Source organism: Monodon monoceros, unplaced genomic scaffold, assembly GCF_005190385.1.
Source record: "Monodon monoceros isolate NGI ecotype Baffin Bay Population unplaced genomic scaffold, NGI_Narwhal_1 Super_Scaffold_18, whole genome shotgun sequence".
In the NCBI taxonomy this organism is placed as follows: Eukaryota; Metazoa; Chordata; class Mammalia; order Artiodactyla; family Monodontidae; genus Monodon; species Monodon monoceros.
Genome location: NW_021703774.1, coordinates 83,504,633 through 83,515,692, shown reverse-complemented (window position 1 = coordinate 83,515,692; position 11,060 = coordinate 83,504,633). Strand labels below are relative to the sequence as shown.

General features: G+C 44.6%; 1 protein-coding gene across 1 annotated transcript in view; it reads left to right on the top strand.

Moving 5' to 3' along the window:
• The first annotated feature begins 6,429 nt into the window (after nucleotides 1-6,429).
• RAP1A (RAP1A, member of RAS oncogene family) overlaps nucleotides 6,430-11,060 on the top strand; it is a 73,679-nt gene continuing 69,048 nt past the window's right edge. Inside the window, exon 1 of the mRNA XM_029227799.1 lies at nucleotides 6,430-6,568. The gene's annotated coding sequence lies outside the window, so the exon portion shown is untranslated. The remainder of the gene's footprint in view (nucleotides 6,569-11,060) is intronic.

Sequence of the window (11,060 nt, the reverse complement as noted above, 5' to 3'; positions counted from 1 at the left end):
ACTCCCGAAGATGACGGTATTAGGAGGTGGGCACCTGGGAGGTACTTATGTCATGAGGATAGAGCCCTCATGAATGGGATTAGTGCCCTTATAAAACACATGCCAGAGAGATCCCTAGCCCCTCTCACCAGGTGAGGACACAGCAAGAAGGTGCTGCTATGAATCAGAAAGAAGGCCCTAACCAGAACATGAGCATGCTGGCATTGTGATCTCAGTTTCAGCCTCCAGAACTGTGAGAAATATATTTCTGTTGTTTATAAGCTACCCAGTCTGTGATATTTTGTTACAGCAGCCCCAACGAACTACAACAATTGGTATGAAACAATTCTATGGACCAGAACCAGTCTGTGGACCACACTTTGAACAGCACTAATATAGAAAAGATCAGCTTAGCACATAACTAAAATATAAAAATATGCTAATGATTTAGATGGTTGGCTATACTCTCTCTCCCTCCCTCACCCACTGCCCCCCCTCACTCTCTCTCAACAACACACACGCACGCACACACAGTCACACACACACACACACACACACACACACACACACACACTCCTGAAATATTTATTGAGAACATACTGTATGCCTGGTAATTTTCTAGGCTCTGGGAATACAGCAATGAACAAAACAGATCAAGTGCCTGTCCTCAGGGGACTTATGTTCTAATCCAACCAATGTTTTGACACCAAAAGTTCTGGGTTCCAGCTCAAGATCTTGCCAGTTAACAGCTCTGTGCTTCTGTACAATTCATGTAATCCCCCTGAACAAGTTTTCCCTAGTGCAAAATAAGCCTGATACCTACCTTAATGACATTGTTGGTAGGATTAAATTAGGTACTGTGGAAACATTTTGAAAACTTTAAAGTTATATACCAATGTCAGGTCAGTTTTACCACGTGTCCTTCTTGAAGCCAAGGACCATATCTTTCCTGTCTTTGTATCCCGGGCAACAAGCATAACTGCTTGGCAAGTAACAAGCATCGGTTAAGGTTTGCTGAATAAATAGATGTTAAGGTCCTATACATCTGAGTTATGTTTTTTGTGTAAAATGTTATAACTGCTCTTCAAATCCTTAAAACCATGCACCAACAGGAAAAGTATATTTGGCACTGCAGAGCATGGCACATGTAATTCTATTCTTGGGTTACAGGTTTCTAAGAGTCCGAGGCCTAAAAATATATATTCTGAACACTTATTAGATGGAAACCTCTTTTTATGGATTTGTATCACCATCTGAACGCTTCTTAAAGGTCTTTTCCATAAATTGACCCTAGGAGTAGCTATGCTGGTCCTGCCAGTTCTAAGCATGCCCTTGCTCTCTAGGGTTATGAGCTAGAACTGAGTTGTAAAAGTACCCTGCAAAAGTTGGGAAGCATTTGGAAGAAACTCTCAGCAAATGGTGACATGAAAAGAAATATAGTCAGGTTGCTTCTTTTCAAAAATTGGAATCTCATATTAGTTTTGTTTTTGTTTTTAATTTTAAGGTCAGCTTATTAAGTTCAATGATGAAAGCTATCAGAAGAATATTTTCCTGAAAATGATTTTTTCTTAGAAAAAGAGAAAGGAAAATTACCACCCTCTCAGCATAGCCACAGATGCTGTGGCAGTCAGACCTCTCTGTGGATGGGGGCAGCCCATCAGTTGGTCAAGTCACCCTCGGGGTCAGCAGGATTGCAGTCTGGATCATCCTCACTCTCCTCCAGATCCTGGAACAAAGAATCATCTACCTCCACATTGTTTCTAGCATCCTCCAAGAACTGGATATCAGATGTGTCAAAATTATGCTCTGTTTCAAATGGCTGTTTCCCACTTTACTTTTTCCTGCTTGTTCTTCCTCTTTCATTCATTTCTTTTTAATTTCCAAGAATTCTGCATCAAACTTGGCCTTCCAACTTAAGAAATTCTCAAGTGTAACAGGAGTACTTCTTGGCTTCTTCTGCTTCTTTTTCTTTTTGTTTCTCCCAGGGTATACAGACATTCTCTTTCAGGGTTAGAGATATTACTCTTGGAGGCAGAGAGAGGCACAAATGCTCTTGTAGAACTCAATGCAGTGGCTAGTTGAGGAGTACCTCATACATATAAGGTGCAAGACTGACACTGAAGGGGCACTAACACAATTAGAGTGATCTGCAAGGAGGAATATTTTGTAACGGAAATGCCATGAATACATAAAATACATAACAAGGCAACATATAAGTGCCACAGGTAATGTAAAAACAGAAACTGTAGGGAATTCCCTGGCGGTCCAGTGGTTAAGACTCGGTGCTTTCACTGCTGGGGTCCAGGTTCAATCCCTGGTCAGGGAACTAGGATCTCCACAAGCCGTGCAGCGCAGCCAAAAAAAACCAAACCAAAACAAGCAAAAAACCCCACAGAAACTGTATTTCAGAGGAGATGAAAAATCAGAAAAGTTTCCAGGGGGGATTCCCTGTCGGTCCAGTGGTTAAGACTCCACGCTTCCACTGCAGGGGACGCAGGTGTGACCCCTGGTCCGGGAACCAAGATCCCACATGCCACATGCGGCACCCACCCCCATCCTGCCAAAAAAGAAAAGTTTCCAGATATAAACTGCTATGCAAGACAGGCCTTCGAGAATTTCAACAAATTTGGGGCCTAGAGGCAATTGTCTCTGTTCCAAGCAAAGACAATTTAGGCAAACGCGTTGACTGCTTTGTAAAAAGTTGGTAGAAATTATGGCAAGCAGTTCAATTTTGCTTGAGAACCAACTCTATATTATGTAAAGGGGCAGTGCAGGGTAAGGCTGGAAAAGGGGAATGGAGACATATAACTGGACAAATGCCAGATTAAGCAGTTTTACCTAATTTGACAGGGAAAATAATTTTTAAAATAGGGTTGGAGCTGTGATCTGGTCACTGCTTTAGGGAGATGGCTCTAGAAAGAACACAAAATGTATTGAAGGGAAAGCAACTAAGCAGGAGACCAAATAGGAAACTACAACAAAAGTCTAGAGAAGAGGTAATCAGTACCTGACCTAGGGCAGTGGCAATGGTGATAGAGAGGAGGGGGCAGATGGAAGAGACATTGGGTAGGAAAGGTCTATACGTGTCTGTCCAATATGGTAGCCCCCAGACACATGTGGCTATTTAAATCTAATTTAAATACCCTAAAGTTAAATAAAATTTAAAATCTAGTTCTTCAATCAATGCTTGATAGCCACATGTGACTATTGTATTAAATATACAGCTAAAGAACATTACCATCACAGCAGAATGTTCTGTTGGACGGTGCTGATCGATATACTTTGAGGACCAATTGGGTACAGGAATGGGGAAGATGGATTAAAGGTGGCTGAGCTTTGGTGGATGAGTAACTGAGAAAGACAGTGCCAAGAGCAGGAAAGGGGAAGTGAGGAAGAAAGATGTCGTTTAGTTTCTGTCAAACACCAGGCAGGACAAAGCATCTACACAAATGCTCAGGTGAGTAGAGCAGGGCATGAGTGGGCTCTCCCAAGCCTTGTCAAGCCACATGATTCCCCGTCCTCCAACTTCCCCTTCCCTGCAGTATTGAGTTGGCTTATCCCCTATTGGGCTCAGTTTCTCCCCAGCTAGGGCGGCTCCCTCAACCTCCCCCAGATCAGCGGCTCACAAGAACTGTGACAAGGCAGGAGCCCGAGAGCCTACTGTTTCCTCCGCTCCGAGGCGCCTGCCTGGATCCTCATTTCTCACAGATACCTTCGCTTCCTCTCTCCCAACTGCCTCACTCAGCCTTCCCTATGCTCAATCCTTGGAAAGTCCCCTTGATCCCACTTATTTGACTGCTTCCTCTTGAACTCTTCTCTCCTACAAGAACCACGACACCATTGACCACACCGCTTTTTTACTTGCCCTCTCTTCCCTCTCAGCTTAGATTCTAAGGTTTATCACTATAACCACTCCCTGGCTTGTACCCCTCCCCCCTCTAATGACTTTCATCAGCAAAACCCAGCCCTGGCCAAATCCACCTCTCCTTCAACCCCGCAAGCAAAGGAATGTGGCTGGATAAAAACCACACAGCCTTGCTGAGTGGTCTCACTTTAGATACAGGACCACTGACTCAAGAGGGCCCTCAGCCTTGTCCATACTACACTTCTCCAGTAACTCTTCCACTCTGAGGGAATTCCTTCTCACCTTCTTCTATCTCCTTAAATAGCCAACAGCCCCACCCCACTCACAGCTTTATATTGCTTAGAATAAAAGAAAGCTCACAGCCCTAATCTACCTCATCAAACCCACTGAGGCAACCGCACAACAAAGAATATTCGGTGCAAACTGGGAAAAGGTGCACACAGACTGTGTGTGCGCGCGCACATGTGTGTGTGTGTGTGTGTGTGTGTGTGTGTGTGTGTGATGTGGAGGATTTGCTAAAAGGCACCACCTCTGCAGTTGGAGCAATTAGAAAAGGTGCCCCTTCCTGCAGGTTGATTTGGCCTCAAACTTGGTTGGCAGAACAGGGGCTGGATTTCAGCTCCCACCTGCCTCCTGCACGTCAGTGGCCTGAACAGGCTACCAAATGTACTACCTGACCTACCTGCATTTGCACCCACGGACTTTGCCTCCTCTCCAAAAAGAGTGTGTGAACATACTGTCCTTGCTCCTATCCAAGGCCAACTCCTCCACTTCTACACTAGGTCTCATTGTTTCTCACCTACTGGAGGACAAGCTTTCTCCAGCTGTCTCCTCTTCTGCGTCATCACCTTCACCTCTCTAAAGGTTCATTCCAGAATACCAACATAAGGAAACATCCCCCATCTTTAAAATACCTTCCCTTAATCCCAAGTACTCCTCTCTCTCCCTCGTTCTTTACAGCAAAGCTCCTCAAGAGCTGTTTAGACTTGCTATAAACACTTTCTCTTCCTCACCTCCCATCTCTTGTTCACACTACTCAGACTTTCTGCCCAATGACTCTGTTGAAACTGCTTTCGTCAAGGACATCAGCGACCTTCATCAGGTCAAATGCAGTGTTCAAACTCTCCGTCCTCATCTTACTTATTTCAACGGTATTTGATAAGACTGATCACTCCCACCTTCCTGAAACAATTCTCGTATCTTCCAACACTCCACCCGCTCCTGGTGTTCCTCCTACCTGGTAGCTCCTTCTCCTCTTCTACAGACTTTCCAAAGGTTGAAGTTTATCTTCCTCCTCCCCTCTAGCTACTCTCCCTCCTAAGTGATTTTACGTAGACCTAAGGCTTTAAAAAGCATCTATGTGCCGATGACTCCCAAATTCATATGTTCAGACTCATATATCCATCCAACTGTTTTGCATCTCTACTTGGATGTAGAACAAGCACCTTATGCAACATGTGCAAAACAGAATTCCTGATTTCCCCCACCTCAGATTTTTTTCCTTTTTAAATCTTCCCCATCTCATTAAATAGTATCACCATTAACCTATCCTTTACGCCCTGAACCTAAGTATCATTCATGATTTTTTGTTCCTTCACACACTCTCTGCCAAATCCATTCCAAATCTAAATGTATCTGAATACATCCCGAAACATCCCTTCTCACCCCTTTTCTGCTGCCATCCTAGTCCAAGCTACCATAAACAGCTTTCTTACTGGTCTCCCTGAGGACATTTGTGCTTCCCTGTTGTGTATTTTACACACATTAGCAAGAGTAGCTTTTTCAAATGTGAATCAGATGCGGTCACTCCTCTGCTCACCCTCCCATGGCTTTCTGTTGCTCTTATTAACAGCCCATAAGGCTCCATAGGATCTGACCTCTTCCCTACCTCTCTCAGCCTAACTACTACTGCTCTCTGGCTAACTGACTACACTCAGCCATACTGGCCTTTCGTTGGTCCTGCAACATGCCAAGCTATTCCCACTTCTGAGTTTATGGCTGATGTTCTTTCAGCTTGGAAAGACCCCCCTACCCCTCTCCTCCCGAGGTATTTGCTAGGCTCACCCCTTCATATCATACATGTATGTGCTCAAAGGTCTCCTCTGAGGGGCAATACCTGGCCATCTATAAAGTCATCCCATTCCTGGCTTTATATTTCTTCACACAATATCACTTCCCGAAATTTTTGTTTACTTGTTTGTTGTGTCTCCTCTCTCCCCCTAGAATGCAAGCTCCACGGGGCCTTTGCTTGCCAAAGGCATTATTCCCTGCACCTAGGACAGTGCCTAGCACCTACTAGATGCTCAATTAGTACTTATCAAATGGTTGCATTCCCTCCAAAATTCTATTCTCCTGAATCTTCAGACCCTTCCTCATTTCCTTTCCAGCCTCCCACACCACCACCCCGCGCAAGGCAAAGCTGCAACTCCCCGCTCTTTCCTCTGCGTTCTTAGCTCTTCCACCGCCTTCCAGCGCGGCCCCTTTAAGCGGACTCCGGAAAGCCGCGGGGAAGGGGGGGCCGAAACCTCGCCGACGCTGACTCGAAGGGGCGGGGCGGAACTAGGGGGCGGGGCCTGCGTGCTGCGTGCGTGCGCGTTCTGGAGGCGCCGCCGCCGCCGCTCTCGAGGCCGCCGCCGCCGTCGCCGCGCAGAGCCGGAGCAGGAGCCACGGCCGAGAGGAGGGAGGAGGAGGAGGAGGAGGTGGAGGAGGCGCCGGACCGTGGGGGTGAGTGAGGGGCGGGGAGCCGGAGCCGGCCCCAGAGGGAGCAGGGGGCGCGGGTCGGCCGAGCCCGGGCTGAGGCGGCTCCTGTCGCCGGTCAGTCCCCTGGCTCCCCCTTCTTTCTCCGCGTTCCCTCGGTGTCCGGGGCGGCGGCCCGGGGGCCTGGCCGGCGGGAGGGGCCAGGGCTCGGGGAGGCCCGGCCGCTGCCGCCCGGGGCCAGAGCCAACCACGCCCGCGGACCGAGCCGGTCGACTGTGGTTGGGCCTGCGGGAGAGGGACGGGAGGGGCCCGGGCCGGGTGTGGGAGAGAAAGAGGACATTGTGTCCCCCACCCTCCAACTCCCTGAGGTGTCATGGCACAAGCCCATTTCCCTCGCCATCTCCCCGGACATAGTGCCCTCGCCCCTCGCTGCCTGAGAGAGGTAGAAGATTAGACATCGCTGCATTTTTTTTCTTCTTGCTTGTCCCCAGACTAGGGTCAGATCTTCTTTCAAACGCAGCTCACCCTTTGGGGGGCACGCGTAGAAGGGGGTTGCAGGGTTGGGTGAATTTTCTGTCCTCCCTCGGCTCCTTGGAGAGGTGCGGGTAGACGGGAGCGGTGTCCTTTCTCTGTTCCCTTGTTAGGGTTCGGGGTCTCCCGTTCCTTCCTTCATTCCCCCAGTGCACAGGGCTGACATCTCTACACCCCACTCCACCTCTCAGCTCCTTTCCCGCCCTCTCTCCCCCACGTCTTCCGTAGCATGCCATGTGTTCGCTTTTTGAGCGTTGCCTTTCTTGGATCTCTGCTTTTTCCCTGAATTTTGTTAGGGAAGAGGTCACTGTGTGATTCTTCTTGTCTTCCTTCAAACGGGGACTGGTAGGAGTGTCTTTTGCCCCCTCGTTCAGGAAGTTAAGGACAGTGTCTTCGGATAAATTGTGTAATTTACTGCTATAGGGGAAAGATGAGGGGAAGACATCAACTCACAGGGCTAAGAACCAGTTTAGGGGACCTTTTGACCTCTTGGAAAAAGAACTAGCGTTGAGGAGTTAATGTATTCCGTTTGGGGAGGGAAGATCGTTTTGTCACTGCTTTGAAGGGAGGTGGCTATAAGAAGGAAGGGAATAACAGGGCAGGAGGTTATTGGGTCACAGTCGTACAGGTGGCCACTGTTTTCTGCTTCCTGGGTGTGAGATGATGATTTTTCCTGTTTTTAATCACAGTAAAAATGAAGGATCAGCTCTTAGTTTTAACGTGGGGCTCCTACCTTCAAAAGCATGCTGAAAGGGCAGTCTCAGAAGGGATGCTGCTGGAAACAGGATTTGGAAACTTTATTTTGGTTTCCTGTCAGAGTGTGTGGGGGTGGGCACACGTGTGTGTAGTTTTTCTTTTCCTTTGATGTAACTGATACCTGCGATATTTTGCCATAATAAGCACTAAATCAGGCCCTGAGCCCCTGTCTGTCTTTATTATGATTTCCTATAACACTTTCTGTTTGAAATTATATTTGTGTTGGTTGAAATTCTTTTTAGTCTGGTGTTTCAGTGAATCTTGTTTACTCCGCATTTTGAATTATGTACTACAAAATATACTTAGGTGTAAGGTACTGAGGATCACACCGTGCCCACCGGCACATGGTAGGCACTTGGTATTTCTTGAATGAATTGTTTGATTACAAAGATGTGTCTAAGTTTTACATATCATCTATCTTTTTGAGAGGTAGCTCAAATTAGTAGATTGCATTTCACTTCCAATATACAAAATACTAATTATTAACCTTTTCTGGGCCACTGACACCTTTGAGAATATAGTGAAATATACGTATAGACTCTCTCCTCAAGAAAGAAGTAATAGACATTTATGCACAAAATTTCACATTCAGTTTCAGGGACCCTCTGAAACCAACCATGGGTGCTTGTCTTAAATGTAAACTGGAATCCTGAGTATTATTCAGTTCCATATTAAAACTGTTCAAATACCTTTGTTCACCTTCTGTGTGACCTCAGGAATGACAGTGTCTGCCCTTACAGACTAAACTTTGGGTCTTTGGGAACAAGATTTAAGAGTGATTGTTATTACAATTTTATGTGGAAAAGTTCTCATTAATGACTTTTACCAATAATTTTGAACTAGTAATTTTAAATTTTTTTTTTTTTTTGCGGTACGCGGGCCTCTCACTGCTGTGGCCTCTCCCGTTGCGGAGCACAGGCTCCGGACGCGCAGGCTCAGCGGCCATGGCTCACGGGCCCAGCCCCTCCGCGGCATGTGGGATGTGGGATCTTCCCGGACCGGGGCACGAACCCGTGTCCCCTGCATCAGCAGGCGGACTCTCAACCACTGCGCCACCAGGGAAGCCCCTGAACTAGTAATTTTAAACAAACGGCTTTGAAGGAAATAAGATTGTTACAGTCACTTTTGACAGCTTAAAATCATAATCACGACTGACTTATGATTTTTATTGTGCAAACTCCTTAGCAATATGATCAGCACTTGAAAATGTTCATAGATCATTTTTCCTGTTCTCTTCCAAGCTTGTTTATATGCATGGTTTTTCATGTAGTTAATAATTATTGTACAATTATCAACATCCAGTATTAATCTAACAAGTGCTTTTTAAATACCTATTAAAACAAAGTCCTTGCTGTCATAGAGCTTATATACTAATCAGGAGAGGTGGGCCATAACCAGATAAATATAGAATAAGTCAGATGATAAGAGGTATGCAGAAGAGTAAAGTAGGGTAAGAGGATAAAGAGAAACAGTAGCAAGGAAGGGTAGTCAGGGAAGACATGAGTGAGGGATATATGCTCTCTTGGGGAAGAAGGTTACATGCAGAGAGGACTGTTAAGTGCAAAGACTGCTGAGTCTTTGCCTTGGCCTTTTGGAGAAGGCCAGTAAGCAAGAGGGAAAGTGAGAGAGCTTGAGGTTAAAGAAGTACCCGAGGCCACTATAAAGCCTTTTAGGCAATGGTCAGAACTTTGGATTTTACTTTGAATGAGATGGGAAAACCACTGGAGGGTTTCGAGTAGAAGAGAGACCTGTTCTGACTTACGTTTGTGGGAAATGTTCTGACTGCTGTGTGGAAATCAACTTGGAGAGGGGGGTGGGAGTAGAAGCAGGAAGACCTTAGGAGGTTAATCTTCATTTTAAACCTTTTTCCATGGTTGCAAAATAGTCCATCTACCTGCTCTTGGGCGTATAGGTAGTTTCCTTTTCCCCCTATTGAAAATAACAATGAAATGAACACTTTTGTGTATGCAACATTTTCTTTCTTTTCGAATATTTCCTTGGAATTGATTTCCAGAAGTACTGCTGAATCAAAGTATATAAATATACTTGTCTTCTTGGTGTGTCTATTAATTCCTTCAGAGAGTAGATTGTACTAGTTAAAAGTAACAGTTGTTGGTCTTAAGTTTCATGCAGTGTCACTTGCATTGAATATTATTATTTAATACTTTAAAAAATAATTTGAGTTATAAAAAAGAGACCTTTTAGATTGTTAGATTGAATTTTCCAGTAGCTCACGTGAGTTCATTAGTTAGCTCACCTCTCTCTTTAACATTTGACAGCAGCGTGCTAACTGTTGGTGCTAACTGTTGGGGATACATAGTTGAATTAGAAAGGATCTCTGCCCTCAGGGAGTTTTACATAATGTGATAGTTAAATAACTTCAGATCTTGCCAGTGTTTACTGATACTCAAGAACTTTGTTAGTATATGGTTGATGATCTTTTATATAGAATGGACATTCCAATCAAGCACCTAATTTTTCATATTGATAATTCTTTTTTTTTTTTTTCAAAGGGATTTTTAAATGGCATCTGCAATTTGTTTAATTTCTGTTTTGTATGTCTTTAGAATCATACATCTCTGATAGCCCCATGTTTTGTTCTTTGCAGTAAATTACTCAGCTAGTACTTGGTTGAGGACTTTCACAGTTGAATTTTTAAATTGTTGTAATTCTTTATAAGTTATTCAAAACACAGAGACTGTTGTTTCTGTTAAATAAGGCCAGCACTGCATCTTTGAAATTTTATTTAGATTATAAAGGAGGATGATACCAGTCTGTTTTGATAGAGTCATACCACTGGGCGTCTACATGGCTTGATTTGGCATGAGCGGAAACTCCAATATCTATGAATTGAGTGGGTTGAACTAATAGAGTTACCTGCAAGCACCTAGCACTGTGTCTGACACAAGCTAGGGACTCAGTAAATGTTCATTGAACCTCAGATAACCTCTAAGCTCCCAGTTCTAAAATTCTCTTATTTTAGAAGGTCAATAAAAATATCTTGTATAAATATATCTTAATGTTGTGGTGAGTTTAAAATTGTGAACATAAACTTACTTCCTCCTAATGTTCCTTTCAGATTGAACTCATCAGTTTTAAAAAGAGTTATGGCATATTGCCAAGTATTTTCTGCTCGTTCCCATGTCATATACTGCTGCATGACTTAATGCCAAATTCATATCTTATGGAAATGATTAATGTTAAAAATAAAGATATTTAAGCTTTCTTATGT